This window comes from Anser anser, assembly GCF_964211835.1.
Source record: "Anser anser genome assembly, chromosome: 3".
NCBI lineage: Eukaryota > Metazoa > Chordata > Aves > Anseriformes > Anatidae > Anser > Anser anser.
Window position 1 is genome coordinate 110,962,693 of NC_139722.1, and position 25,648 is coordinate 110,988,340.

The window sequence follows — 25,648 nt, forward strand, 5'->3', positions numbered from 1 at the left end:
CCGCCGCCCTACGAGCCGTAATCTACAACCGAATCGGAGACATCGGACTGATCCTGAGCATAGCATGACTAGCTTCAACATTCAACACCTGAGAGATCCAACAAGCCGTACACCCCCACCAAACCCCAATCCTCCCCCTCATAGGATTAATCCTCGCAGCCGCAGGAAAATCCGCCCAATTTGGACTCCACCCATGACTGCCCGCAGCAATAGAAGGCCCCACCCCAGTATCAGCCCTACTGCACTCCAGTACCATAGTAGTAGCCGGAATCTTCCTGCTCATCCGCATGCACCCCCTGCTAGCCACCAACCAGACAGCCCTAACTGCCTGCCTATGCCTAGGTGCTCTATCAACCCTATTCGCTGCCACATGCGCCCTAACCCAAAATGACATCAAAAAAATCATTGCTTTCTCAACATCCAGCCAACTAGGACTAATAATAGTCACTATCGGACTAAACCTCCCACAACTAGCCTTCCTACACATCTCAACCCATGCCTTCTTTAAAGCCATACTATTCCTATGCTCAGGGTCTATCATCCACAACCTAAACGGAGAACAAGATATCCGAAAGATAGGAGGCCTACAGAAAATACTCCCAGTCACTACTTCCTGCCTAACCATCGGAAACCTGGCGCTGATAGGAACCCCATTCCTAGCCGGATTCTACTCAAAAGACCTCATCATCGAAAGCTTAAACACATCATACCTAAATACTTGAGCCCTACTCCTAACCCTTATAGCCACAGCATTCACCGCAACCTACAGCATCCGCATAACCATCCTAGTCCAAGCTGGACAAACCCGAATCCCCCCAATAGTATCAATAAACGAAAACAACCCACTAATCACCGCCCCCCTAACCCGACTCGCCCTAGGCAGCATTACAGCAGGAATAATCATTACCTCTTTCATCACACCAACCAAAACCCCCCCAATAACCATACCCCTTATCACCAAAACCGCTGCCATCCTCATAACAATCCTAGGAATCATCCTAGGCCCCTCATGTACAGGGCCACACCCCTCTAACGGCGCAAGCTTACATAGAAACATTATTAACAGACCTAGACAGATACAAAAACCCCTACAAGACCACGTATTAACTAACCCTGTTAACCCGACTCAGGAGCGCCTATAAGAGCGATTAAAATCTGTGAAAGGAACTCGGCAAATTAATAAGGCCCGACTGTTTACCAAAAACATAGCCTTCAGCAAATTAAACAAGTATTGAAGGTGATGCCTGCCCGGTGACTTAGGTTTAACGGCCGCGGTATCCTAACCGTGCAAAGGTAGCGCAATCAATTGTCCCATAAATCGAGACTTGTATGAATGGCTAAACGAGGTCTTAACTGTCTCTCACAGATAATCAGTGAAATTGATCTCCCCGTGCAAAAGCGGGGATGTGAACATAAGACGAGAAGACCCTGTGGAACTTAAAAATCAACGACCACCGCGAATCCTCAATCAACCCCACTGGGGCCACTACCATCGCAGAGCCTGGTCGATATTTTTCGGTTGGGGCGACCTTGGAGGAGAACAAATCCTCCAAAAACAAGACCATACCTCTTTACCTAGAGCTACCCCTCAAAGTGCTAACAGTGACCAGACCCAATATAATTGATTAATGGACCAAGCTACCCCAGGGATAACAGCGCAATCCCCCTCAAGAGCCCATATCGACAGGGGGGTTTACGACCTCGATGTTGGATCAGGACATCCTAATGGTGCAGCCGCTATTAAGGGTTCGTTTGTTCAACGATTAACAGTCCTACGTGATCTGAGTTCAGACCGGAGCAATCCAGGTCGGTTTCTATCTATGACACACTCTCCCCAGTACGAAAGGACCGGGAAAGTGGGGCCAATACCACAAGCACGCCCCCCCCCTCTAAGCAGTGAAACCAACTAAACCGTGAAGAGGGCCTTCCCCCACCACTTTCAATCCTAGAAAAGGACCAGCTAGAGTGGCAGAGCCCGGCAAGTGCAGAAGGCTTAAGCCCTTTCCCCAGAGGTTCAAATCCTCTCCCTAGCTTCACCCATGATTCAAATAACAACACTAAGCTGCCTCGTTATATCCCTCCTATACATCATCCCAATCCTGATTGCCGTAGCCTTCCTAACCCTAGTAGAACGGAAAATCCTAAGCTACATACAATCCCGCAAAGGCCCTAACGTTGTCGGGCCTTTTGGCCTACTTCAACCATTTGCGGACGGACTGAAACTATTTACCAAAGAGCCCATCCGACCCTCTACCTCTTCCCCACTTCTATTCATTCTGATACCAATACTAGCCCTTGTCCTAGCCCTCACCACTTGAGCACCACTACCACTCCCATTTCCCCTAGCAGATCTAAACCTCGGAGTTCTCTTCCTAATAGCCATGTCAAGCCTAGCCGTCTACTCAGTCCTATGATCAGGCTGAGCCTCGAACTCAAAATACGCACTAATCGGAGCCCTACGGGCAGTAGCACAGACCATTTCATACGAAGTGACACTGGCCATAATCCTGCTATCAATAATCATACTAAGCGGAAGCTACACACTCAGCTCCTTTGCCGTCGCACAGGAGCCTCTATACTTCATTTTCTCCTCATGACCCCTAGCAATAATATGATACGTATCCACCCTAGCAGAGACAAACCGAGCTCCTTTTGACCTCACAGAGGGTGAATCTGAGCTAGTCTCAGGGTTTAACGTTGAATACGCCGCAGGACCCTTCGCCTTATTCTTCCTAGCTGAATATGCGAACATTATGCTAATAAATACACTTACAGCCATCATATTCCTAAACCCAAGCGCCCTAGGGCCACCCACAGAACTATTCCCCGTCATCCTAGCCACAAAAGTCCTCCTACTATCTTCTGGTTTCTTATGGGTCCGAGCTTCATACCCACGATTCCGATATGACCAACTAATGCACCTACTATGAAAAAACTTCCTACCCCTCACACTAGCTCTGTGCCTCTGACACATCAGCATACCTATCTGCTATGCAGGCCTACCTCCTTACATAAGGAAATGTGCCTGAACTACAAAGGGTCACTATGATAAAGTGAACATAGAGGTATAACAGCCCTCTCATTTCCTGTTGACCTTAGAAAAGTAGGAATTGAACCCACACAAGAGAAATCAAAATTCTCCATACTTCCCTTATATTATTTTCTAGTAGAGTCAGCTAATCAAGCTATCGGGCCCATACCCCGAAAATGATGGTTTAACCCCCTCCTCTACTAATGAACCCTTACGCGACCCCAATCATAACCTTCAGCCTCATCTTGGGCACCACAATCACAATTTCCAGCAACCACTGAGTTCTGGCCTGGACAGGACTGGAGATCAACGCACTAGCCATCATTCCCCTAATTGCCAAATCCCACCACCCACGAGCAGTAGAAGCCGCAACGAAATACTTCCTAACCCAAGCAGCTGCTTCCGCCCTGGTCCTATTCTCTAGCATAACCAATGCCTGAGTCACCGGCCAATGAGACATCACACAAATAAACCACCCAACCTCCTGTCTACTACTGACAGCAGCAATCGCTATTAAACTGGGCCTAGTGCCATTTCACTTCTGATTCCCAGAAGTACTACAAGGATCGCCACTAATAACAGCCCTGCTACTCTCGACCCTCATAAAATTCCCCCCACTAACCCTGCTCCTACTAACATCCAAATCCCTCGACCCAGCTCTACTCACCGCCATGGCCCTAGCCTCAACAGCACTAGGAGGCTGAATAGGACTGAACCAAACACAAACACGCAAAATCCTAGCCTTCTCGTCCATCTCCCACTTAGGCTGAATCGCCATCATCCTAGTTTACAGCCCCAAATTGGCCTTACTTACCTTCTACCTATACACAATCATAACATCAGCCGTATTCCTAGCCCTTAACAAAATCAAAGCCCTTAACCTATCCATGATCACAACCTCATGAACAAAAACCCCACTGCTAAACGCCACCCTAATACTAGTACTTTTATCCCTAGCAGGCCTCCCCCCATTAACAGGCTTTATACCAAAGTGACTTATCATCCAAGAACTAACTAAACAGGAAATAACACCAGCAGCCATGGCAATTGCCATGCTATCACTGCTCAGCCTCTTCTTCTACCTACGCCTCGCATACCACTCAACAATTACCCTTCCCCCCAACTCCTCTAACCACATAAAACAATGATACACTAGCAAAGCCCCAAGCACACCTACTGCGGTCCTTGCCTCACTATCAATCCTCTTACTTCCCCTGTCCCCAATAATACATGCCATTGTCTAGAAACTTAGGATAACACCCCAAACCGAAGGCCTTCAAAGCCTTAAATAAGAGTTAAACCCTCTTAGTTTCTGCACATTAAGACTTACAGAATATTAACCTGTATCTTCTGAATGCAAGTCAGACGCTTTAATTAAGCTAAAGCCTCCCTAGACAGATGGGCTTCGATCCCACAAAACTCTAGTTAACAGCTAAATGCCTAAACCAATTGGCTTCTGCCTACAAAGACCCTGACGCACCCTAGTGCGCATCGATGAGCTTGCAACTCAACATGAATTTCACTACAGAGCCGATAAGAAGAGGAATTAAACCTCTGTAAAAAGGACTACAGCCTAACGCTTCAACACTCAACCATCTTACCCGTCACCTTCATCAACCGATGACTATTTTCCACTAACCATAAGGATATTGGCACCCTGTACCTCATCTTCGGGGCATGAGCAGGAATAGTCGGCACCGCACTCAGCCTATTAATCCGCGCAGAACTAGGACAACCAGGAACTCTCCTAGGCGACGACCAAATTTACAATGTAATCGTTACCGCTCACGCCTTTGTAATAAGCTTCTTTATAGTCATACCCATCATGATCGGAGGATTCGGCAACTGATTAGTCCCCCTCATAATCGGTGCCCCCGACATAGCATTCCCGCGAATAAACAACATAAGCTTTTGACTCCTCCCCCCATCATTCCTCCTCCTACTAGCCTCATCCACTGTAGAAGCTGGCGCCGGCACAGGCTGAACTGTCTACCCTCCCCTAGCAGGTAACCTTGCCCACGCCGGAGCTTCAGTAGACCTGGCTATCTTCTCACTCCACTTAGCCGGTATCTCCTCCATCCTTGGGGCCATCAACTTTATCACCACAGCCATCAACATAAAACCCCCCGCACTCTCACAATACCAAACCCCACTATTTGTCTGATCCGTACTAATTACCGCCATCCTACTCCTTCTATCACTCCCCGTACTCGCCGCCGGTATTACAATATTACTAACTGATCGAAACCTAAACACCACATTCTTCGACCCCGCTGGAGGAGGAGACCCAATCCTGTACCAACACCTATTCTGATTCTTCGGACACCCAGAAGTCTATATTCTGATCCTACCGGGGTTCGGAATCATCTCACACGTAGTCACGTACTACTCAGGCAAAAAGGAGCCCTTCGGCTACATGGGAATAGTCTGAGCCATACTATCCATCGGCTTCCTAGGATTCATCGTCTGAGCTCACCACATGTTTACAGTAGGAATAGACGTTGATACCCGAGCCTACTTTACATCAGCCACTATAATCATTGCCATCCCTACCGGAATCAAAGTATTTAGCTGACTAGCCACCCTGCACGGAGGAACAATCAAATGAGACCCCCCCCCAATACTATGAGCTCTAGGATTTATCTTCCTATTTACCATCGGAGGATTAACAGGAATCGTTCTTGCAAACTCTTCCCTAGACATCGCCCTGCACGACACGTACTACGTAGTTGCCCACTTCCACTACGTCCTATCCATAGGCGCCGTCTTTGCCATTCTAGCAGGATTTACTCACTGATTCCCACTACTCACTGGGTTTACCCTACACCAAACATGAACAAAAGCCCACTTCGGGGTAATATTTACAGGAGTAAACCTAACGTTCTTCCCCCAGCACTTCCTAGGCCTAGCATCCCCAGTGGTGCCAGTGCACTCTCTGGAGTCACAGCACTGCATCCCCAGTGGTGCCAGTGCACTCTCTGGACTCACTGCAGTGCATCCCCAGTGGTGCCAGTGCACTCTCTGGACTCACTGAAGTGCATCCCCAGTGGTGCCAGTGCACTCTCTGGACTCACTGAAGTGCATTCTCAGTGGTGCCAGTGCACTCTCTGGACTCACTGCAGTGCATCCCCAGTGGTGCCAGTACATTCACTGGACTCACTGCAATGCATCCCCAGTGGTGCCAGTGCACTCTCTGGACTCACTAAACTGCATCCCCAGTGGTGCCTCTGCACTCTCTGGACTCACTGCACTGCTTCCCCAGTGGTGCCAGTGCACTCACTGGACTCACTGCAGTGCATCCCCACTGGTGCCAGTGCACTCTCTGGGCTCACTGCAGTGCATCCCCAGTGGTGCCAGTGCACTCTCTGGACTCACTGCACTGCATCTCCAGTGGTGCCTGTGCGATCTCTGGAGTCACAGCACTGCATCCCCAGTGGTGCCAGTGCACTCTCTGGACTCACTGAAGTGCATTCTCAGTGGTGCCAGTGCACTCTCTGGACTCACTGAACTGCATCCCCAGTGGTGCCAGTGCACTCTCTGGACTCACTGCACTGCATCCCCAGTGCTGCCAGTGCACTCTCTGGACTCACTGCACTGCATCCCCACTGGTGCCAGTGTACTCTCTGGACTCACTGCAGTGCATCCCCAGTGGTGCCAGTGCACTCTCTGGACTCACTGCACTGCATCCCCAGTGGTGTCAGTGCACTCTCTGGACTCACTGAAGTGCATCCCCAGTTGTGCCAGTGCACTCTCTGGACTCAATGCACTGCATCCCCAGTGGTGCCAGTGCACTCTCTGGACTCACAGCACTGCATCCCCAGTGGTGCCAGTGCAATCTCTGGACTCACTGAAGTGCATCCCCAGTGGTGCCAGTGCACTCTCTGGACTCACTGCACTGCATCCCCAGTGGTGCCAGTGCACTCTCTGGACTCACTGACCTGCATCACCAGTGGTGCCAGTGCACTCTCTGGACTCACTGCAGTGCATTCCCAGTGGTGCCAGTGCACTCTTTGGACTCACTGCACTGCAGCCCCATTGGTGCCAGTGCACTCTCTGGACTCACTGCACTGCATCACAGGTGGTGCCAGTGCACTCTCTGGACTCACTGCACTGCATCCCCAGTGGTGCCAGTGCACTCTCTGGACTCACTGCACTGCATCCCCAGTGGTGCCAGTGCACTCTCTGCACTCACTTCTCTGCATTCCCAGTGGTGCCAGTGAAGTCTCTGGACTCACTGCACTGCATCCACAGTGGTGCCAGTGCAATCTCTGGACTCACTGCAGTGCATCACCAGTGGTGCCAGTGCACTCTCTGGACTCACTGCACTGCATCCCCAGTGGTGCCAGTGCACTCTCTGGACTCACTGCAGTGCATCCCCAGTGGTGCCAGTGCACTCTCTGGACTCACTGCACTGCATCCCCAGTGGTGCAAGTGCACTCTCTCGAGTCACTGCACTACATCCCCAGTGGTACCAGTGCACTCACTGGACTCACTGTACTGCATCATCTGTGGTGCCAGTGCACTCTCTGGACTCACTGCAATGCATCCCCAGTGGTGCCAGTGCACTCTCTGGACTCACTGCACTGCATCCCCAGTGGTGCCAGTGCACTCTCTGGACTCACTGCACTGTATCCCCAGTGGTGCCAGTGCACTCACTGGATTCACTGCAGTGCATCCCCAGTGGTGCCAGTGCACTCTCTGGACTCACTGCACTGCTTCCCCAGTGGTGCCAGTGCACTCTGTGGACTCACTGCACTGCATCCCCAGTGGTGCCAGTGCACTCTCTGGACTCACTGCACTGCATCCCCAGTGGTGCCAGTGCAGTCTCTGGAGTAACTGCAGTGCATCCCCACTGGTGCCAAAGCACTCTCTGGACTCCCGGCACCGCATCCCCAGTGGTGCCAGTGCACTCTCTGGACTCACTGCACTGCATCCCCAGTGGTGCCAGTGCACTCTCTGGACTCACTGCACTGCATCCCCAGTGGTGCCAGTGCACTCTCTGGACTCACTGCACTGCATCCCCAGTGGTGCCAGTGCAGTCTCTGGAGTAACTGCAGTGCATCCCCACTGGTGCCAAAGCACTCTCTGGACTCCCGGCACCGCATCCCCAGTGGTGCCAGTGCACTCTCTGGACTCACTGCACTGCATCCCCAGTGGTGCCAGTGCACTCTCTGGACTCACTGAAGTGCATTCTCAGTGGTGCCAGTGCACTCTCTGGACTCACTGCAGTGCATCCCCAGTGGTGCCAGTACACTCACTGGGCTCACTGCACTGCATCCCCAGTGGTGCCAGTGCACTCTCTGGACTCACTAAACTGCATCCCCAGTGGTGCCAGTGCACTCTCTGGACTCACTGCACTGCTTCCCCAGTGGTGCCAGTGCACTCACTGGACTCACTGCAGTGCATCCCCACTGGTGCCAGTGCACTCTCTGGGCTCACTGCAGTGCATCCCCAGTGGTGCCAGTGCACTCTCTGGACTCACTGCACTGCATCCCCAGTGGTGCCTGTGCGCTCTCTGGAGTCACAGCACTGCATCCCCAGTGGTGCCAGTGCAATCTCTGGACTCACTGCACTGCATCCCCAGTGGTGCCAGTGCACTCTCTGGACTCACTGAAGTGCATTCTCAGTGGTGCCAGTGCACTCTCTGGACTCACTGCACTGCATCCCTAGTGGTGCCAGTGCACTCTCTGGACTCACTGCACTGCTTCCCCAGTGGTGCCAGTGCACTCACTGGACTCACTGCAGTGCATCCCCACTGGTGCCAGTGCACTCTCTGGACTCACTGCACTGCTTCCCCAGTGGTGCCAGTGCACTCACTGGACTCACTGCAGTGCATCCCCACTGGTGCCAGTGCACTCTCTGGACTCACTGCACTGCATCCCCAGTGGTTCCAGCGCACTCTCTGGACTCACTGCACTGCATCCCCAGTGGTGCTAGTGCACTCTGTGGACTCACTGCAGTGCATCCCCAGTGGTGCCAGTGCACTCTCTGGACTCACTATACTGCACCCCCAGTGGTGCCAGTGCACTCACTGGACTGACTGCACTGCATCCCCAGTGGTGCCAGTGCACTCTCTGGACTCACTGCACTGCATCCCCACTGGTGCCAGTGTACTCTCTGGACTCACTGCACTGCATCCCCAGTGGTGCCAGTGCACTCTCTCGAGTCACTGCACTACATCCCCAGTGGTGCCAGTGCACTCTCTGGTCTCACTGCAGTGCATCCCCAGTGGTGCCAGTGCACTCTCTGGACTCACTGCACTGCATCCCCAGTGGTGTCAGTGCACTCTCTGGACTCACTGAAGTGCATCCCCAGTTGTGCCAGTGCACTCTCTGGACTCAATGCACTGCATCCCCAGTGGTGCCAGTGCACTCTCTGTACTCACTGCACTGCATCCCCAGTGGTGCCAGTGCAATCTCTGGACTCACTGAAGTGCATCCCCACTGGTGCCAGTGCACTCTCTGGACTCACTGCAGTGCATCCCCAGTGGTGCCAGTGCACTCTCTGGACTCACTGTACTGCATCACCAGTGGTGCCAGTGCACTCTCTGGACTCACTGCAGTGCATTCCCAGTGGTGCCAGTGCACTCTTTGGACTCACTGCACTGCAGCCCCATTGGTGCCAGTGCACTCTCTGGACTCACTGCACTGCATCACAGGTGGTACCAGTGCACTCTCTGGACTCACTGCACTGCATCCCCAGTGGTGCCAGTGCACTCTCTGGACTCACTGCACTGCATCCCCAGTGGTGCCAGTGCACTCTCTGCACTCACTTCTCTGCATGCCCAGTGGTGCCAGTGAAGTCTCTGGACTCACTGCACTGCATCCACAGTGGTGCCAGTGCAATCTCTGGACTCACTGCACTGCATCCCCAGTGGTGCCAGTGCACTCTCTGGACTCACTGCAGTGCATCCCCAGTGGTGCCAGTGCACTCTCTGGACTCACTGCACTGCATCCCCAGTGGTTCAAGTGCACTCTCTCGAGTCACTGCACTACATCCCCAGTGGTACCAGTGCACTCACTGGACTCACTGTACTGCATCATCTGTGGTGCCAGTGCACTCTCTGGACTCACTGCAATGCATCCCCAGTGGTGCCAGTGCACTCTCTGGACTCACTGCACTGCATCCCCAGTGGTGCCAGTGCACACTCTGGACCCTCTGCACTGTATCCCCAGTGGTGCCAGTGCACTCACTGGATTCACTGCAGTGCATCCCCAGTGGTGCCAGTGCACTCTCTGGACTCACTGCACTGCATCCCCAGTGGTGCCAGTGCACTCTGTGGACTCACTGCACTGCATCCCCAGTGGTGACAGTGCACTCTCTGGACTCACTGCACTGCATCCCCAGTGGTGCCAGTGCACTCTCTGGACTCACTGCACTGCATCCCCAGTGGTGCCAGTGCAGTCTCTGGAGTAACTGCAGTGCATCCCCACTGGTGCCAAAGAACTCTCTGGACTCCCGGCACCGCATCCGCAGTGGTGCCAGTGCACTCTCTGGAGTCACAGCACTGCATCCCCAGTGGTGCCAGTGCACTCTCTGGACTCACTGCACTGCATCCCCAGTGGTGCCAGTGCACTCTCTGGACTCACTGAAGTGCATTCTCAGTGGTGCCAGTGCACTCTCTGGACTCACTGCAGTGCATCCCCAGTGGTGCCAGTACACTCACTGGACTCACTGCACTGCATCCCCAGTGGTGCCAGTGCACTCTCTGGACTCACTAAACTGCATCCCCAGTGGTGCCAGTGCACTCTCTGGACTCACTGCACTGCTTCCCCAGTGGTGCCAGTGCACTCACTGGACTCACTGCAGTGCATCCCCACTGGTGCCAGTGCACTCTCTGGACTCACTGCAGTGCATCCCCAGTGGTGCCAGTGCACTATCTGGACTCACTGCACTGCATCCCCAGTGGTGCCTGTGCGCTCACTGGAGTCACAGCACTGCATCCCCAGTGGTGCCAGTGCAATCTCTGGACTCACTGCACTGCATCCCCAGTGGTGCCAGTGCACTCTCTGGACTCACTGAAGTGCATTCTCAGTGGTGCCAGTGCACTCTCTGGACTCACTGCACTGCATCCCCAGTGGTGCCAGTGCACTCTCTGGACTCACTGAACTGCATCCCCAGTGGTGCCAGTGCACTCTCTGGACTCACTGCACTGCATCCCCAGTGCTGCCAGTGCACTCTCTGGACTCACTGCACTGCATCCCTAGTGGTGCCACTGCACTCTCTGGACTCACTGCACTGCTTCCCCAGTGGTGCCAGTGCACTCTCTGGACTCACTGCACTGCATCCCCAGTGGTGCCAGTGCACTCACTGGACTCACTGCAGTGCATCCCCACTGGTGCCAGTGCACTCTCTGGACTCACTGCACTGCATCCCCAGTGGTGCCAGTGCACTCTCTGGACTCACTGCACTGCATCCCCAGTGGTTCCAGCGCACTCTCTGGACTCACTGCACTGCATCCCCAGTGGTGCTAGTGCACTCTGTGGACTCACTGCAGTGCATCCCCAGTGGCGCCAGTGCACTCTCTGGACTCACTGCAGTGCATCCCCAGTGGAGCCAGTGCACTCTCTGGACTCACTGCAGTGCATCCGCAGTGGTGCCATTGCACTCTCTGGACTCACTGCACTGCATCTCCAGTGGTGCCAGTGCACTCTCTGGACTCACTGCACTGCATCCCCAGTGGTGCCAGTGCACTCTCTTGAGTCACTGCACTGCATCCCCTGTGGTGCAAGAGCACTCTCTGGACTCACAGCAGTGCATCACCAGTGGTGCCAGTGCACTCTCTGGACTCACTGCACTGCATCCCCAGTGGTGCCAGTGCACTCTCTGGACTCACTGCACTGCATCCCCAGTGGTGCTAGTGCACTGTGTGGACTCACTGTACTGCATCCCCAGTGGTGCCAGTGCGCTCTCTGGACTCACTGCAGTGCATCCCCAGTGGTGCCAGTGCACTCTCAGGACTCACTGCACTGCATCCCCAGTGGTGCCAGTGCACTCTCTGCACTCACTGCACTGCATCCCCAGTAGTGACAGTGCACTCTCTGGACTCACTGCAGTGCATCCCCAGTGGTGCCAGTGCACTCTCTGGACTCACTGCACTGCATCCACAGTGGTGCCAGTGCACTCTCTGGACTCACTGCACTGCATCCCCAGTGGTGCCAGTGCACTCACTGGATTCACTGCAGTGCATCCCCAGTGGTGCCAGTGCACTCTCTGGACTCACTGCACTGCATCCCCAGTGGTGCCAGTGCACTCTGTGGACTCACTGTACTGCATCCCCAGTGGTGACAGTGCACTCTCTGGACTCACTGCAGTGCATCCCCACTGGTGCCAGTGCACTCTCTGGACTCACTGCACTGCATCCCCAGTGGTGCCAGTGCAGTCTCTGGAGTAACTGCAGTGCATCCCCACTGGTGCCAAAGCACTCTCTGGACTCACTGCAGTGCATTCTCAGTGGTGCCAGTGCACTCTCTGGACTCACTGCAGTGCATCCCCAGTGGTGCCAGTACACTCTCTGGACTCACTGCACTGCATCCCCAGTGGTGCCAGTGCACTCTCTGGACTCACTGCAGTGCATCCCCAGTGGTGCCACTGCACTCTCTGGACTCACTGCACTGCTTCCCCCGTGGTGCCAGTGCACTCACTGGACTCACTGCAGTGCATCCCCACTGGTGCCAGTGCACTCTCTGGGCTCACTGCAGTGCATCCCCAGTGGTGCCAGTGCACTCTCTGGACTCACTGCACTGCATCCCCAGTGGAGCCAGTGCGCTCTCTGGAGTCACAGCACTGCATCCCCAGTGGTGCCAGTGCAATCTCTGGACTCACTGCACTGCATCCCCAGTGGTGCCAGTGCACTCTCTGGACTCACTGCACTGCATCCCCGGTGGTGCCAGTGCAGTCTCTGGAGTAACTGCACTGCATCCCCATTGGTGCCAAAGCACTCTCTGGACTCCCAGCACCGCATCCCCAGTGGTGCCAGTGCACTCTCTGGACTCACTGTACTGCATCCCCAGTGGTGACAGTGCACTCTCTGGACTCACTTCAGTGCATCCCCAGTGGTGCCAGTGCACTCTCTGGACTCACTGCACTGAAGCCCCAGTGGTGCCAGTGCACTCTCTGGACTCACTGCACTGAAGCCCCAGTGGTGCCAGTGCACTCACTGGACTGACTGCACTGCATCCCCAGTGGTGCCAGTGCACTCTCTGGACTCACTGCACTGCATCCCCACTGGTGCCAGTGTACTCTCTGGACTCACTGCACTGCATCCCCAGTGTTCCCAGTGCACTCACTGGACTCACTGGACACATCCCCAGTGGTGCCAGTGCACTCTCTGGACTCACTGCAGTGCATCCCCAGTGGTGCCAGTGCACTCTCTGGACCCTCTGCACTGTATCCCCAGTGGTGCCAGTGCACTCACTGGATTCACTGCAGTGCATCCCCAGTGGTGCCAGTGCACTCTCTGGACTCACTGCACTGCATCCCCAGTGGTGCCAGTGCACTCTGTGGACTCACTGCACTGCATCCCCAGTGGTGACAGTGCACTCTCTGGACTCACTGCACTGCATCCCCAGTGGTGCCAGTGCACTCTCTGGACTCACTGCACTGCATCCCCAGTGGTGCCAGTGCAGTCTCTGGAGTAACTGCAGTGCATCCCCACTGGTGCCAAAGAACTCTCTGGACTCCCGGCACCGCATCCGCAGTGGTGCCAGTGCACTCTCTGGAGTCACAGCACTGCATCCCCAGTGGTGCCAGTGCACTCTCTGGACTCACTGCAGTGCATCCCGAGTGGTGCCAGTGCACTCTCTGGACTCACTGAAGTGCATTCTCAGTGGTGCCAGTGCACTCTCTGGACTCACTCCAGTGCATCCCCAGTGGTGCCAGTACACTCACTGGACTCACTGCACTGCATCCCCAGTGGTGCCAGTGCACTCTCTGGACTCACTAAACTGCATCACCAGTGGTGCCAGTGCACTCTCTGGACTCACTGCACTGCTTCCCCAGTGGTGCCAGTGCACTCACTGGACTCACTGCAGTGCATCCCCACTGGTGCCAGTGCACTCTCTGGGCTCACTGCAGTGCATCCCCAGTGGTGCCAGTGCACTATCTGGACTCACTGCACTGCATCCCCAGTGGTGCCTGTGCACTCACTGGAGTCACAGCACTGCATCCCCAGTGGTGCCAGTGCAATCTCTGGACTCACTGCACTGCATCCCCAGTGGTGCCAGTGCACTCTCTGGACTCACTGAAGTGCATTCTCAGTGGTGCCAGTGCACTCTCTGGACTCACTGCACTGCATCCCCAGTGGTGCCAGTGCACTCTCTGGACTCACTGAACTGCATCCCCAGTGGTGCCAGTGCACTCTCTGGACTCACTGCACTGCATCCCCAGTGCTGCCAGTGCACTCTCTGGACTCACTGCACTGCATCCCTAGTGGTGCCACTGCACTCTCTGGACTCACTGCACTGCTTCCCCAGTGGTGCCAGTGCACTCTCTGGACTCACTGCACTGCATCCCCAGTGGTGCCAGTGCACTCACTGGACTCACTGCAGTGCATCCCCACAGGTGCCAGTGCACTCTCTGGACTCACTGCACTGCATCCCCAGTGGTGCCAGTGCACTCTCTGGACTCAGTGCACTGCATCCCCAGTGGTTCCAGCGCACTCTCTGGACTCACTGCACTGCATCCCCAGTGGTGCTAGTGCACTCTGTGGACTCACTGCAGTGCATCCCCAGTGGCGCCAGTGCACTCTCTGGACTCACTGCAGTGCATCCCCAGTGGAGCCAGTGCACTCTCTGGACTCACTGCAGTGCATCCGCAGTGGTGCCATTGCACTCTCTGGACTCACTGCACTGCATCTCCAGTGGTGCCAGTGCACTCTCTGGACTCACTGCACTGCATCCCCAGTGGTGCCAGTGCACTCTCTTGAGTCACTGCACTGCATCCCCTGTGGTGCAAGAGCACTCTCTGGACTCACAGCAGTGCATCACCAGTGGTGCCAGTGCACTCTCTGGACTCACTGCACTGCATCCCCAGTGGTGCCAGTGCACTCTCTGGACTCACTGCACTGCATCCCCAGTGGTGCTAGTGCACTGTGTGGACTCACTGTACTGCATCCCCAGTGGTGCCAGTGCGCTCTCTGGACTCACTGCAGTGCATCCCCAGTGGTGCCAGTGCACTCTCAGGACTCACTGCACTGCATCCCCAGTGGTGCCAGTGCACTCTCTGCACTCACTGCACTGCATCCCCAGTAGTGACAGTGCACTCTCTGGACTCACTGCAGTGCATCCCCAGTGGTGCCAGTGCACTCTCTGGACTCACTGCACTGCATCCACAGTGGTGCCAGTGCACTCTCTGGACTCACTGCACTGCATCCCCAGTGGTGCCAGTGCACTCACTGGATTCACTGCAGTGCATCCCCAGTGGTGCCAGTGCACTCTCTGGACTCACTGCACTGCATCCCCAGTGGTGCCAGTGCACTCTGTGGACTCACTGTACTGCATCCCCAGTGGTGACAGTGCACTCTCTGGACTCACTGCAGTGCATCCCCACTGGTGCCAGTGCACTCTCTGGACTCACTGCACTGCATCCCCAGTGGTGCCAGTGCAGTCTCTGGAGTAACTGCAGTGCATCCCCACTGGTGCCAAAGTACTCTCTGGACTCACTGCAGTGCATTCTCAGTGGTGCCAGTGCACTCTCTGGACTCACTGCAGTGCATCCCCAGTGGTGCCAGTACACTCACTGGACTCACTGCACTGCATCCCCAGTGGTGCCAGTGCACTCTCTGGACTCACTGCAGTGCATCCCCAGTGGTGCCACTGCACTCTCTGGACTCACTGCACTGCTTCCCCAGTGGTGCCAGTGCACTCTCTGGGCTCACTGCAGTGCATCCCCAGTGGTGCCAGTGCACTCTCTGGACTCACTGCACTGCATCCCCAATGGAGCCAGTGCGCTCTCTGGAGTCACAGCACTGCATCCCCAGTGGTGCCAGTGCAATCTCTGGACTCACTGCACTGCATCCCCAGTGGTGCCAGTGCACTCTCTGGACTCACTGCACTGCATCCCCGGTGGTGCCAGTGCAGTCTCTGGAGTAACTGCACTGCATCCCCATTGGTGCCAAAGCACTCTCTGGACTCCCAGCACCGCATCCCCAGTGGTGCCAGTGCACTCTCTGGACTCACTGTACTGCATCCCCAGTGGTGACAGTGCACTCTCTGGACTCACTTCAGTGCATCCCCAGTGGTGCCAGTGCACTCTCTGGACTCACTGCACTGAAGCCCCAGTGGTGCCAGTGCACTCACTGGACTGACTGCACTGCATCCCCAGTGGTGCCAGTGCACTCTCTGGACTCACTGCACTGCATCCCCACTGGTGCCAGTGTACTCTCTGGACTCACTGCACTGCATCCCCAGTGTTCCCAGTGCACTCACTGGACTCACTGGACACATCCCCAGTGGTGCCAGTGCACTCTCTGGACTCACTGCAGTGCATCCCCAGTGGTGCCAGTGCAATCTCTGGACTCACTGCACTGCATCCCCACTGGTGCCAGTGTACTCTCTGGACTCACTGCAGTGCATCCCCAGTGGTGCCAGTGCACTCTCTGGACTCACTGCACTGCATCCCCACTGGTGCCAGTGCACTCTCTGGACTCACTGAAGTGCATCCCCAGTTGTGCCAGTGCACTCTCTGGACTCAATGCACTGCATCCCCAGTGGTGCCAGTGCACTCTCTGGACTCACTGCACTGCATCCCCAGTGGTGCCAGTGCAATCTCTGCCCTCACTGTAGTGCATCCCCAGTGGTGCCAGTGCACTCTCTGGACTCACTGCAGTGCATCCCCAGTGGTGCCAGTGCACTCTCTGGACTCACTGTACTGCATCACCAGTGGTGCCAGTGCACTCTCTGGACTCACTGCAGTGCATTCCCAGTGGTGCCAGTGCACTCTCTGGACTCACTGCACTGCAGCCCCATTGGTGCCAGTGCACTCTCTGGACTCACTGCACTGCATCACATGTGGTGCCAGTGCACTCTCTGGACTCACTGCAGGGCATCCCCAGTGGTGCCAGTGCACTCTCTGGACTCACTGCACTGCATCCCCAGTGGTGCCAGTGCACTCTCTGCACTCACTTCTCTGCATTCCCAGTGGTGCCAGTGAAGTCTCTGGACTCACTGCACTGCATCCACAGTGGTGCCAGTGCAATCTCTGGACTCACTGCAGTGCATCACCAATGGTGCCAGTGCACTCTCTGGACTCACTGCCCTGCATCCCCAGTGGTGCCAGTGCACTCTCTGGACTCACTGCAGTGCATCCCCAGTGGTGCCAGTGCACTCTCTGGACTCACTGCACTGCATCCCCAGTGGTGCAAGTGCACTCTCTCGAGTCACTGCACTACATCCCCAGTGGTGCCAGTGCACTCACTGGACTCACTGTACTGCATCATCTGTGGTGCCAGTGCACTCTCTAAACTCACTGCAATGCATCCCCAGTGGTGCCAGTGCACTCTCTGGACTCACTGCACTGCATCCCCACTGGTGCCAGTGTACTCTCTGGACTCACTGCACTGCATCCCCAGTGTTCCCAGTGCACTCACTGGACTCACTGGACACATCCCCAGTGGTGCCAGTGCACTCTCTGGACTCACTGCAGTGCATCCCCAGTGGTGCCAGTGCACTCTCTGGACTCACTGCACTGCATCCCCAGTGGTGCCAGTGCACTCTCTGCACTCACTTCTCTGCATTCCCAGTGGTGCCAGTGAAGTCTCTGGACTCACTGCACTGCATCCACAGTGGTGCCAGTGCAATCTCTGGACTCACTGCAGTGCATCACCAATGGTGCCAGTGCACTCTCTGGACTCACTGCAGTGCATCCCCAGTGGTGCCAGTGCACTCTCTGGACTCACTGCAGTGCATCCCCAGTGGTGCCAGTGCACTCTCTGGACTCACTGCACTGCATCCCCAGTGGTGCAAGTGCACTCTCTCGAGTCACTGCACTACATCCCCAGTGGTGCCAGTGCACTCACTGGACTCACTGTACTGCATCATCTGTGGTGCCAGTGCACTCTCTGGACTCACTGCAATGCATCCCCAGTGGTGCCAGTGCACTCTCTGGACTCACTGCACTGCATCCCCAGTGGTGCCAGTGCACTCTCTGGACTCACTGCACTGTATCCCCAGTGGTGCCAGTGCACTCACTGGATTCACTGCAGTGCATCCCCAGTGGTGCCAGTGCACTCTCTTTACTCACTGCACTGCATCCCCAGTGCTGCCAGTGCACTCTGTGGACTCACTGCACTGCATCCCCAGTGGTGACACTGCACTCTCTGGACTCACTGCAGTGCATCCCCAGTGGTGACAGTGCACTCTCTGGACTCACTGCAGTGCATCCCCAGTGGTGCCAGTGCACTCTCTGGACTCACTGCACTGCATCCCCAGTGGTGCCAGTGCAGTCTCTGGAGTAACTACAGTGCATCCCCACTGGTGCCAAAGCACTCTCTGGACTCCCGGCACCGCATCCCCAGTGGTGCCAGTGCACTCTCTGGACTCACTGCACTGCATCCCCAGTGGTGCCAGTGCACTCTCTGGAGTCACAGCACTGCATCCCCAGTGGTGCCAGTGCACTCTCTGGACTCACTGAAGTGCATCCCCAGTGGTGCCAGTGCACTCTCTGGACTCACTGAAGTGCATTCTCAGTGGTGCCAGTGCACTCTCTGGACTCACTGCAGTGCATCCCCAGTGGTGCCTGTACACTCACTGGACTCACTGCACTGCATCCCCAGTGGTGCCAGTGCACTCTCTGGACTCACTAAACTGCATCACCATTGGTGCCTCTGCACTCTCTGGGCTCACTGCACTGCTTCCCCAGTGGTGCCAGTGCACTCACTGGACTCACTGCAGTGCATCCCCACTGGTGCCAGTGCACTCTCTGGGCTCACTGCAGTGCATCCCCAGGGGTGCCAGTGCACTCTCTGGACTCACTGCACTGCATCCCCAGTGGTGCCTGTGCGCTCTCTGGAGTCACAGCACTGCATCCCCAGTGGTGCTAGTGCAATCTCTGGACTCACTGCACTGCATCCCCAGTGGTGCCAGTGCACTCTCTGGACTCACTGAAGTGCATTCTCAGTGGTGCCAGTGCACTCTCTGGACTCACTGCACTGCATCCCCAGTGGTGCCAGTGCACTCTCTGGACTCACTGAACTGCATCCCCAGTGGTGCCAGTGCACTCTCTGGACTCACTGCACTGCATCCCCAGTGCTGCCAGTGCACTCTCTGGACTCACTGCAGTGCATCCCTAGTGGTGCCACTGCACTCTCTGGACTCACTGCACTGCTTCCCCAGTGGTGCCAGTGCACTCTCTGGACTCACTGCACTGCATCCCCAGTGGTGCCAGTGCACTCACTGGACTCACTGCAGTGCATCCCCACTGGTGCCAGTGCACTCTCTGGACTCACTGCACTGCATCCCCAGTGGTGCCAGTGCACTCTCTGGACTCACTGCACTGCATCCCCAGTGGTTCCAGCGCACTCTCTGGACTCACTGCACTGCATCCCCAGTGGTGCTAGTGCACTCTGTGGACTCACTGCAGTGCATCCCCAGTGGTGCCAGTGCACTCTCTGGACTCACTGAAGTGCATTCTCAGTGGTGCCAGTGCACTCTCTGGACTCACTTCAGTGCATCCCCAGTGGTGCCAGTACACTCTCTGGACTCACTGCACTGCATCCCCAGTGGTGCCAGTGCACTCTCTGGACTCACTGCAGGGCATCCCCAGTGGTGCCAGTGCACTGTCTGGACTCACTGCACTGCATCCCCAGTGGTGCCAGTGCACTCTCTGGACTCACTGTACTGCACCCCCAGTGGTGCCAGTGCACTCACTGGACTGACTGCACTGCATCCCCAGTGGTGCCAGTGCACTCTCTGGACTCACTGCATTGCATCCCCACTGGTGCCAGTGTACTCTCTGGACTCACTGCAGTGCATCCCCAGTGGTGCCAGTGCACTCTCTGGACTCACTGAAGTGCATTCTCAGTGGTGCCAGTGCACTCTCTGGACTCACTGCAATGCATCCCCAGTGGTGCCAGTGCACTCTCTGGACTCACTGCACTGCATCCCCAGTGGTGCCAGTGCACTCTCTGGACTCACTGCACTGTATCCCCAGTGGTGCCAGTGCACTCACTGGATTCACTGCAGTGCATCCCCAGTGGTGCCAGTGCACTCTCTTTACTCACTGCACTGCATCCCCAGTGGTGCCAGTGCACTCTGTGGACTCACTGCACTGCATCCCCAGTGGTGACACTGCACTCTCTGGACTCACTGCAGTGCATCCCCAGTGGTGACAGTGCACTCTCTGGACTCACTGCAGTGCATCCCCAGTGGTGCCAGTGCACTCTCTGGACTCACTGCACTGCATCCCCAGTGGTGCCAGTGCAGTCTCTGGAGTAACTACAGTGCATCCCCACTGGTGCCAAAGCACTCTCTGGACTCCCGGCACCGCATCCCCAGTGGTGCCAGTGCACTCTCTGGACTCACTGCACTGCATCCCCAGTGGTGCCAGTGCACTCTCTGGAGTCACAGCACTGCATCCCCAGTGGTGCCAGTGCACTCTCTGGACTCACTGAAGTGCATCCCCAGTGGTGCCAGTGCACTCTCTGGACTCACTGAAGTGCATTCTCAGTGGTGCCAGTGCACTCTCTGGACTCACTGCAGTGCATCCCCAGTGGTGCCTGTACACTCACTGGACTCACTGCACTGCATCCCCAGTGGTGCCAGTGCACTCTCTGGACTCACTAAACTGCATCACCATTGGTGCCTCTGCACTCTCTGGGCTCACTGCACTGCTTCCCCAGTGGTGCCAGTGCACTCACTGGACTCACTGCAGTGCATCCCCACTGGTGCCAGTGCACTCTCTGGGCTCACTGCAGTGCATCCCCAGGGGTGCCAGTGCACTCTCTGGACTCACTGCACTGCATCCCCAGTGGTGCCTGTGCGCTCTCTGGAGTCACAGCACTGCATCCCCAGTGGTGCTAGTGCAATCTCTGGACTCACTGCACTGCATCCCCAGTGGTGCCAGTGCACTCTCTGGACTCACTGAAGTGCATTCTCAGTGGTGCCAGTGCACTCTCTGGACTCACTGCACTGCATCCCCAGTGGTGCCAGTGCACTCTCTGGACTCACTGCAGTGCATCCCCAGTGGTGCCAGTGCACTCTCTGGACTCACTGCACTGCATCCCCAGTGCTGCCAGTGCACTCTCTGGACTCACTGCACTGCATCCCTAGTGGTGCCACTGCACTCTCTGGACTCACTGCACTGCTTCCCCAGTGGTGCCAGTGCACTCTCTGGACTCACTGCACTGCATCCCCAGTGGTGCCAGTGCACTCACTGGACTCACTGCAGTGCATCCCCACTGGTGCCAGTGCACTCTCTGGACTCACTGCACTGCATCCCCAGTGGTGCCAGTGCACTCTCTGGACTCACTGCACTGCATCCCCAGTGGTTCCAGCGCACTCTCTGGACTCACTGCACTGCATCCCCAGTGGTGCTAGTGCACTCTGTGGACTCACTGCAGTGCATCCCCAGTGGTGCCAGTGCACTCTCTGGACTCACTGAAGTGCATTCTCAGTGGTGCCAGTGCACTCTCTGGACTCACTTCAGTGCATCCCCAGTGGTGCCAGTACACTCTCTGGACTCACTGCACTGCATCCCCAGTGGTGCCAGTGCACTCTCTGGACTCACTGCAGGGCATCCCCAGTGGTGCCAGTGCACTGTCTGGACTCACTGCACTGCATCCCCAGTGGTGCCAGTGCACTCTCTGGACTCACTGTACTGCACCCCCAGTGGTGCCAGTGCACTCACTGGACTGACTGCACTGCATCCCCAGTGGTGCCAGTGTACTCTCTGGACTCACTGCATTGCATCCCCACTGGTGCCAGTGTACTCTCTGGACTCACTGCAGTGCATCCCCAGTGGTGCCAGTGCACTCTCTGGACTCACTGCACTGCATCCCCACTGGTGCCAGTGCACTCTCTGGACTCACTGAAGTGCATCCCCAGTTGTGCCAGTGCACTCTCTGGACTCAATGCACTGCATCCCCAGTGGTGCCAGTGCACTCTCTGGACTCACTGCACTGCATCCCCAGTGGTGCCAGTGCAATCTCTGCACTCACTGTAGTGCATCCCCAGTGGTGCCAGTGCACTCTCTGGACTCACTGCAGTGCATCCCCAGTGGTGCCAGTGCACTCTCTGGACTCACTGAACTGCATCCCCAGTGGTGCCAGTGCACTCTCTGGACTCACTGCACTGCATCCCCAGTGCTGCCAGTGCACTCTCTGGACTCACTGCACTGCATCCCTAGTGGTGCCACTGCACTCTCTGGACTCACTGCACTGCTTCCCCAGTGGTGCCAGTGCACTCTCTGGACTCACTGCACTGCATCCCCAGTGGTGCCAGTGCAATCTCTGCACTCACTGTAGTGCATCCCCAGTGGTGCCAGTGCACTCTCTGGACTCACTGCAGTGCATCCCCAGTGGTGCCAGTGCACTCTCTGGACTCACTGTACTGCATCACCAGTGGTGCCAGTGCACTCTCTGGACTCACTGCAGTGCATTCCCAGTGGTGCCAGTGCACTCTTTGGACTCACTGCACTGCAGCCCCTTTGGTGCCAGTGCACTCTCTGGACTCACTGCACAGCATCACAGGTGGTGCCAGTGCACTCTCTGGACTCACTGCACTGCATCCCCAGTGGTGCCAGTGCACTCTCTGGACTCACTGCACTGCATCCCCAGTGGTGCCAGTGCACTCTTTGCACTCACTTCTCTGCATTCCCAGTGGTGCCAGTGAAGTCTCTGGACTCACCGCAGTGCATCCCCAGTGGTGCCATTGCACTCTCTGGACTCACTGCACTGCATCTCCAGTGGTGCCAGTGCACTCTCTGGACTCACTGCACTGCATCCCCAGTGCTGCCAGTGCACTCTCTTGAGTCACTGCACTGCATCCCCTGTGGTGCAAGAGCACTCTCTGGACTCACAGCAGTGCATCCCCAGTGGTGCCAGTGCACTCTCTGGACTCACTGCACTGCATCCCCAGTGGTGCCAGTGCACTCTCTGGACTCACTGCACTGCATCCCCAGTGGTGCTAGTGCACTGTGTGGACTCACTGTACTGCATCCCCAGTGGTGCCAGTGCGCTCTCTGGACTCACTGCAGTGCATCCCCAGTGGTGCCAGTGCACTCTCAGGACTCATTGCACTGCATCCCCAGTGGTGCCAGTGCACTCTCTGAACTCACTGCACTGCATCCCCAGTAGTGACAGTGCACTCTCTGGACTCACTGCATTGCATCCCCAGTGGTGCCAGTGCACTCTCTGGACTCACTGCACTGCAGCCCCATTGGTGCCAGTGCACTCTCTGGACTCACTGCACTGCATCCCCAGTGGTGCCAGTGCACTCACTGGATTTACTGCACTGCATCCCCATTGGTGCCAGTGCACTCTGTGGACTCACTGTACTGCATCCCCAGTGGTGACAGTGCACTCTCTGGACTCATTGCAGTGCATCCCCAGGGGTGCCAGTGCACTCTCTGGACTCACTGCAGTGCATCCCCACTGGTGCCAGGGCACTCTCTGGACTCACTGCACTGCATCCCCAGTGGTGCCAGTGCAGTCTCTGGAGTAACTGCAGTGCATCCCCACTGGTGCCAAAGCACTCTCTGGACTCACTGCGGTGCATCCCCAGTGGTGCCACTGCACTCTCTGGACTCACTGCACTGCATCCCCAGTGGTGCCAGTGCACTCTCTGGACTCACTGCACTGCATCCCCAGTGGTTCCAGCGCACTCTCTGGACTCACTGCACTGCATCACCAGTGGTGCTAGTGCACTCTGTGGACTCACTGCAGTGCATCCCCAGTGGTGCCAGTGCACTCTCTGGACTCACTGAAGTGCATTCTCAGTGGTGCCAGTGCACTCTCTGGACTCACTGCACTGCATCCCCAGTAGTGACAGTGCACTCTCTGGACTCACTGCAGTGCATCCCCAGTGGTGCCAGTGCACTCTCTGGACTCACTGCACTGCATCCCCAGTAGTGCCAGTGCACTCTCTGGACTCACTGCACTGCATCCCCAGTGGTGCCAGTGCACTCACTGGATTCACTGCACTGCATCCCCAGTGGTGCCAGTGCACTCTCTGGACTCACAGCAGTGCATCCCCGGTGGTGCCAGTGCAGTCTCTGGAGTAACTGCACTGCATCCCCATTGGTGCCAAAGCACTCTCTGGACTCCCAGCACCGCATCCCCAGTGGTGCCAGTGCACTCTCTGGACTCACTGCACTGCATGCCCAGTGGTGCCAGTGCACTCTCTGGACTCACTGTACTGCATACCACTGGTGCCAGTGCACTCTGTGGACTCACTGCAGTGCATCCCCAGTGGTGCCAGTGCACTCTCTGGACTCACTGCACTGCATGCCCAGTGGTGCCAGTGCACTCTCTGGACTCCCAGCACTGCATCCCCATTGGTGCCAAAGCACTCTGTGGAGTCCCAGCACCGCATCCCCAGTGGTGCCAGTGCACTCTCTGGACTCACTGTACTGCATCCCCAGTGGTGACAGTGCACTCTCTGGACTCACTGCACTGCATCCCCAGTGGTGCCAGTGCACTCTCTGGACTCACTGCAGTGCATCCCCAGTGGTGCCAGTGCACTCTCTGGACTCACTGCACTGAAGCCCCAGTGGTGCCAGTGCACTCTCTGGACTCACTGCACTGCATCCCCAGTGGTGCCAGTGCACTCTCTGGACTCACTGCACTGCATCCCCAGTGGCGCCAGTGCACTCTCTGGACTCACTGCAGGGCATCCCCAGTGGTGCCAGTGCACTGTCTGGACTCACTGCACTGCATCCCCAGTGGTGCCAGTGCACTCTCTGGACTCACTGTACTGCACCCCCAGTGGTGCCAGTGCACTCACTGGACTGACTGCACTGCATCCCCAGTGGTGCCAGTGCACTCTCTGGACTCACTGCACTGCATCCCCACTGGTGCCAGTGTACTCTCTGGACTCACTGCAGTGCATCCCCAGTGGTGCCAGTGCACTCTCTGGACTCACTGCACTGCATCCCCACTGGTGCCAGTGCACTCTCTGGACTCACTGAAGTGCATCCCCAGTTGTGCCAGTGCACTCTCTGGACTCAATGCACTGCATCCCCAGTGGTGCCAGTGCACTCTCTGGACTCACTGCACTGCATCCCCAGTGGTGCCAGTGCAATCTCTGCACTCACTGTAGTGCATCCCCAGTGGTGCCAGTGCACTCTCTGGACTCACTGCAGTGCATCCCCAGTGGTGCCAGTGCACTCTCTGGACTCACTGTACTGCATCACCAGTGGTGCCAGTGCACTCTCTGGACTCACTGCAGTGCATTCCCAGTGGTGCCAGTGCACTCTTTGGACTCACTGCACTGCAGCCCCTTTGGTGCCAGTGCACTCTCTGGACTCACTGCACAGCATCACAGGTGGTGCCAGTGCACTCTCTGGACTCACTGCAGTGCATCCCCAGTGGTGCCAGTGCACTCTCTGGACTCACTGCACTGCATCCCCAGTGGTGCCAGTGCACTCTTTGCACTCACTTCTCTGCATTCCCAGTGGTGCCAG

General features: G+C 56.4%; 2 long non-coding RNA genes across 2 annotated transcripts in view; one reads left to right on the top strand and one right to left on the bottom strand.

Moving 5' to 3' along the window:
• LOC310897992 overlaps window positions 1-25,648 on the bottom strand; it is a 927,268-nt gene that overhangs the window by 37,796 nt on the left and 863,824 nt on the right. The gene's annotated exons all lie outside the window — the stretch shown is intronic.
• Window positions 1-25,648, top strand: part of LOC310897995 — a 99,597-nt gene that overhangs the window by 1,094 nt on the left and 72,855 nt on the right. The gene's annotated exons all lie outside the window — the stretch shown is intronic.